Consider the following 6,624-nt stretch of genomic DNA (forward strand, 5'->3'; position numbering starts at 1 on the left):
ATAGGTAGACTTTAAGAAAATAAATTCCCTAATGATTAACAGTTATAAATATTGATACACATGAATAGAAATAGCCCGGTACTGTGCAACTGAGTGACAGAGAGATTCATTACAGACAGAAGAATCAGGGAAGGTCTCTCTAAGGATGATACCTATTTGAGTTCTGGGTCCGGTGGGGTTATCAAAGAGTGATCAAAGTTCCTGGAGATGGGGAACTGTGAGAAGTGAAACCACATGAACAGAGTAGAGTAGGTTCTGAGGAAGAAGAGTGCTGACCAGGTTCTTGGAAAGGAGAGAAGGTCAGTGCAGCTGGCATGTGAAGAGGCACAAGGTGAGGTCTCAGATGTAGTCAGAGCTCCAAAGGACAGGTTTCTCCGTTGATACTGAGTGGATAGCTCATCAGAAAAAGAATCATGCAAGACCTTTTGGCTACATTAAGGATTTTATATTTTAATCAAGGTACTCAGGGTGGGGATAAAATGGTCTGATTTTTGTTTTCAGAAGGCCTTGCTGGATGCTTTGTGGGTGAGGGATTGGAGGAGGGATGGTAGATTGGAGAGATGAGCAATCAAGCTACTAAAATAGTAAAACCATATTAGAGGACCTGATAAGGGACTCTTTGGGCGAGATGGAAGCAGATGTCAAGGGTGATTCCCACAGTTCCTCAAGCAACTGGGACTTCAGGAAAAATTGGGTGTGGGAGAAATATCTGAGAGAAGATAAATAATGTTTGCAAGGTCCAAGGTTGGTAATCATTGCTTTGGTCCATTCCATCAGCTCTTTTAAACATAAAGGGAAATGATCCAGGAAATCCTTCTCTTACACTGCTGGATTGATACCAGGAAGTATTTGTGGCTTCAGCATTCTATCTAGTGAAATTCATATTTGGAGAGATTAAGTGGCATCATCAAATGCATTGAGAAGCCCCACAACCCTCATAATAGATGATTGATTGCTCCACCTGCATGCTTTCTTTGAGTAATAACGGGTACTAAAGAGCTTCATGAGTAGATAGCATTTGACTTAAAATTTTAAGTGTGAGTGAAATGGAGATCTGGTGTGGGAGAGTCATCTCAGACCATGGAGCAGTTATTTGGGAAGATTTCTGAGGGGCTTTTAAACTTATTGAGTATTTATGTGGAGTTCAATAAAATTAAGTTAGAGATGCCTGAGCCCTTGTGGGGCAATTGATGAATGATCTGGAAATTTCAAACCATGTCCAGGAGCACACTTATGGCTGTGTATATAGATTGGACATAACTTCCCACTCAGGGCGGGGAACTGGGACGTATCTGCTCCCCTAAAGCTTTTCATCAAAGACTATTTCGCATTGTGCAATATGCTTCTTTTAATTTCACAGATGTTTTTATTTTAAATTATTAAACCTACTTTGAATTCTCTGTAATCTTCCATTTGTTCAATGACACCTAAGCATCACCTCAAAATGCAAATTAAACTTACAGGGTCTTAGTTGTGGCTGGGCAATGAGAATGAGTTTAGGATCTGAGAGACTTAAATGTATAGGACTAAGCATGCATTGCCATGCTTCTTCTGTGGTTAACAGGCACCAATCTAACCCATATTCTAACCCATTAGGTTTATTCACAAAAACAAAAAACTGATTCCAAGAACAAAGTTACAAACAATTCTGGCTTGGTGAACCCAGATCACAAGTCTGATTAAGAATGAAACGTCACATACAAAGACATCCAGGTACTGGGGAATTTGAAGAAGTACATTTTGATTTTGAATATTTTCACAAAGTAGTTTGAACTTTAAAACAAATATTGAACCATTAGTTCCTAAATATATATATATATATATATATATATATATATATATATATATATATATATATATAGTACTTGGTGCTAACGTTTTGTCTGGTCCTTGTCAGCCTTCAAAGAATATTTAATAGTAAACGGTTGACTGAATGACTAAGGCTCTGCAGACTTCCATCAACATTCTGCCATCTATCCAAGGGTAATAAAGCAAAATGACAGGTTTCTCAATTGAAATTGATTTTATAGTTTATCAAAAACTAAATATGAATCTCATTATTTTGACTTTAAAGCTAGATTTTAAAGTGAGAATTGCTTTAGCTTGTAACTGCCTTCTAACGTAGCAGAGAGCAAAGTATCTCATAACATTCTTCTCCGCTTAAAATGCTAGAGATGTCAATGATTATTTAGTCCATGCCCTTGGAAATCCAAGCAGGTCTAATCTCTGGGATCTGATCTACCACACATCTGAAAAAAAATAATGAAAGAAAATGTCATGTTTTTGACTTGGGCATCAGAATCAACTAAGTTTAATAAAGTAGATAAAAACAAATAAGCAAAAAATAAACTGATAAATAAGAAAATATGATTTGATGAACATATTACCTTAGCAGGGAAACACCTCCTCCCATCCTTCTTCTAGTTAAAAGAGAACTGATGGAAAGTGGCTATGGCAGTACTGTGTCTATGGCAGACACTTTTCACAGTGTCAAAAGCAAAGGAATATTACCCAACATATTCCCCAAACAGCTGTGACTCTTCTCTCATCTTCCATCTCACCCTGTGTTACTACTTTCTACTCCTACTTTCCTGTTCTCCCTGCTCCTCGCTCATTTTCTCTTTTTAAAATTCTTTATCTCTGTTGCTAATTCTTCCTTCTCCTTTGGTTAATTTAAAGTCATTTTTTTTTCTTCCCTCTATTGCCTTGGAAATAAGAAGTTGACACAGAGCCACTGCAAAGTGTGTTTTATGTTTTGTTGAAAAGCACTTGTTTATGGTTACATTTGATTGAGTTATTTCTAGATTCTAAAGCAGAGAGGTACAGTCCTCCCTCTGCCTGTAACCTACCTAATTCATAGTGGTTAGAAGTATTCATGCACGAAAGCTCTGCCTGAAAAATCTGGTTCTCTGTGTTTTACCACTTAATATTAAGTAACTGATGGATTTTCTGAATCTATTTCTCTGACTCTTACCTGAATTCTGACCCCATTGTCTCAGTTATTTGCATGTCCTTTGGGCCGCTTGTCTGGACTCCAGATCATTTTCTTTTTTTTTTTTTAATGCTGACTTTTCAAACTTGTCCTTTACTCTTAGCACTGACTGCCCATTTGACCTTGGATTTATTGCTGATTCTCACCTTTAGAGCCAGGTTTTTCTGGTACTTTGCTTCTAGAATTGCAAATGGAACAGAAAGCAGTACAATAAAATGGGAGGAAAAAGCATTGGACTCCAGTCAAATGGGGTTGAATACTATCTCTTCAGTTATCAATTTTTTACTTTTTATGCAGTATGAGGGATCGAACCCAGGGGTTTCATACACTGAGCTATCCCCCAATTTTATTTTATCCCCCCAATGTTTTATTTTGAGACAGGGTCTCACTAAGTTTTCCAGATGGCTTTGAAGTTGTGGTCCTCCTATTTCAACCACCTGAGTAGCTGGGAATTCAGGTGTGCACCACCATACTCAGCTTCCAGTTATCATTTTTTTTTTTCACATTAGAAAAGCCATTTCCCTGACTCTTGCATTCTTCAACCCCAAAATGGTGGCAATGATAAACGCTGAATAAATGCTGAATCCCTTTTTAGGGAGATACCACCTAGTTTTTTTTTTTTTTCTTTTCTGATTATTATTATTATTATTATTATTATTATTATTATTATTTTAATGCTAAAAACAAGATTCCAAGATTCCTTCCTATCTGGTCCTCTCACGTGGTCATATTTCTGATGTGGATGCCCACTCTCTTTCTGTGTGTTTGTTTGTGCTATGTATCTGAACCAAAGTCCTCATGTATGCTAGGCAAGCACTCCACCACTAAGCTACAGCCACAGCCCCTGAATGGCCATTTTCTATGACAATTATTTGGCCACTCTCATGGGGTATGTAACCATTTGCTAACAGGTGACATACTTGTATGATTATTTCTGCTGCCTTCCTTCCATGATCTGGAACCAGGGGCCCTATAACCTGGCCATACATGTTCCCCTTCTCAATCTCTTTTGCCTGCTGTTTGACATGCCCCCTCTGTGTCTTGATAAGTGTTTGGTAGTTGGTGGGAAGATGAAGTCATCAGGCTCGATGTTGACCTGAGCTAGGTTATGAGCTCCAACTTCATTTAACAAAGAATCCTGTACAACAAACTAGGTACTAGATCCTCAAAATAGTACTGTGATATCTTGCTTCAGTGTTTTTGTTTTTTGGATGTATTTCTTCTTCTTAGGACCTTCTTCGAAGTCCTATGAGGTTGTAGGGACAATTATACATAAAAAATAAGAAAGGTCAAGTTTGTACATAAAACTGTACTAGAGACTCAAGCTTCATCTTAATGTTTAATTACAACAGGTTTTTGTGAATATTTAAAGAGGCAATGTATGCAAGAGCTTCTGGTAAGGCTCCAAATAGATGCTTATCAAATGCAAGTACATCTGTCTAGAATTTAGCCTCGAGTCTTAGAGCCTTGTTACTCAAAGGGCAGGCCATGCACCAGCAGCAGCAACTTTGCTTGGGGGTTTGTAAGAAAATAATCTGGGAACATAGAACTACCCTCAAAATTTTAACAAGATTTCCAGGCAATCTGCGAAGCATGCCAAAGCTTGTATATCCTTCATCCTGTCCTTTCTGCTCCAATATCCTGTTTTTCTTCCATGCATGCTACCTATGGTTTGGACTCCCACAAGGAAAGAGAAGCATCTTTTTGAACATGGCATGCTTTCCCAGTTCACTCAGATGCTTCTCTCAGTGAACTTTGAAGGGCACCATGTAGTTGTGAAGTTGCCTTTTCCTAAAGGAATTGTGAACTAGCATATATTGAAGAAACTAATGGAACAGAGGCAAATCAGATACAGAAGAGTTTGTCTGAGTGTAGTTTGACACAGATGTGGAGACAAATCTAGAGCGCAGAGAGGGCTGGCCTTTTTGATGAACTAGCTAGTGATGGATGCCTCTCCAGAGGATCCTTTGCTTCCAAGAGGGAAATAAAGCATAATTGAACTTATAGATTGTTTTCTCTACTGAAATGTGTGTGAAAACTCTGATGGATGGAAGCTCTAGTAAAGTTCCTAGTGAACTGAACTAACCTGGCTGAGTGGGGTAATGGATTTATGGCTTGCATGCCATCACATACTAGGCTTGTATATTCTTAAATCAATGGTGTTTTATTTTAAAATTCTGAATCTTTCACTGGTACTTACATGGGGTTTATTTTCTTATTTTTTTTTCATTTGCTAGACCTTTTCAGTTTTTTCATTCCTTTGGTTACTAAGATATCACATGGATTATCTATAGAAATTTTTTATTTACATTAAATAGATTATGTATGATAACTCCTGGAAAACATGCAAATGTCATGTAAAATAAACGTTTGGAAAGAGAACAGTTATTGCTCAGGACAAGATGAGGGGGGTTGATTTTCAGGGGAACTGAGAAAATTTGGGGAAGTGATAGAACTCTTCCATATTTTGATTATGGTGGTGGTTATCCAAATGTATGCATTTGTCAATAGCTCACAGAATTGTGCACTTTAAAAGAATGAATTTTAATGCATATCAATTGCAACTCAGTTTTATTTTTTTTAAGGGAAGTAAATTTTCCATTTGAAAAAACAAAATAAGAAGCACTGAGTTCCACAGGAACTAGGGTCTGGGATGGTCTGGTATTGTGAGGTATATATTTATTATTTTGGGGAGCAACATGCCGTATTGGTTAAGAACATGGCCTTTACAGCCAGAGGACCCGAATTCACCATGTATATTCTCTGTGGCCTGTTTCTTAATCTGTCAGCTGGAGATAATAACAGAATATACTTCATGGGGCTGTTTGGATTAAACAATGTCAACTACAGCACAGAGGAATGGGCCCTGAAAGCTTAAGGCTTTGTGACGGGAGAATTCCCTAGCAGTTTTCCCCTCACCTCACATTTGCTAAGGTCATCCTTGCCTTTGTTTGAAAAATAGTCTTCATCACATACCACCCCCTCAGTGTAACTCTGCCCAGCCTGCCATATCCCGCAGCCACTGCTGAGTAAATGCTCTGGAGTAAACCTGAGAGAGAGAATAAATCACCTCTTGTGCCATGTTCCCTCCAGGTGAGGACTGAGGTCATTGCAAGAGGCATAACAAATAGTCGACATAATGCACCAAACTAATAGATTCTATAAGGAAAACTAAATGGAAAAATTTTCTTGAGTGCTGGGCAACTCTGGCCGAAGAGACAGTGGAGCCAGCGTTATTATAGATGTTGTCGAATCAATAATACTTTTTCATTCATTTCTTTTTCATTTCACAATACTGCCCATTTTAACCAGCAAAGAGGTGAGGAGATATTATCAAGGGCCATTTTTCATGTTCATATGGATTATATTCTGGGACACACTGCTCTTCTAAATAGCCCTATTTCGGTTATTTTTTCTACTTAGAAATGTATTCAATTCTCTTCCAGCAGTGGGAGTTCATTTGGAAATCTATGACAATCAATTAAGCAAATGAGAAAATAGAATGCTTGTAATTATGATAATCAAGCGATATGAAACCCACCCTCTTAGGTCTGATACCCATGCATCTTTAAGCAATATATTAATTAAACTGTGGATAATGGTTACAATTAGAATCAAGCTTTTATCGTTTT

This window comes from Callospermophilus lateralis, chromosome 9, assembly GCF_048772815.1.
Source record: "Callospermophilus lateralis isolate mCalLat2 chromosome 9, mCalLat2.hap1, whole genome shotgun sequence".
Taxonomy (NCBI): Eukaryota; Metazoa; Chordata; class Mammalia; order Rodentia; family Sciuridae; genus Callospermophilus; species Callospermophilus lateralis.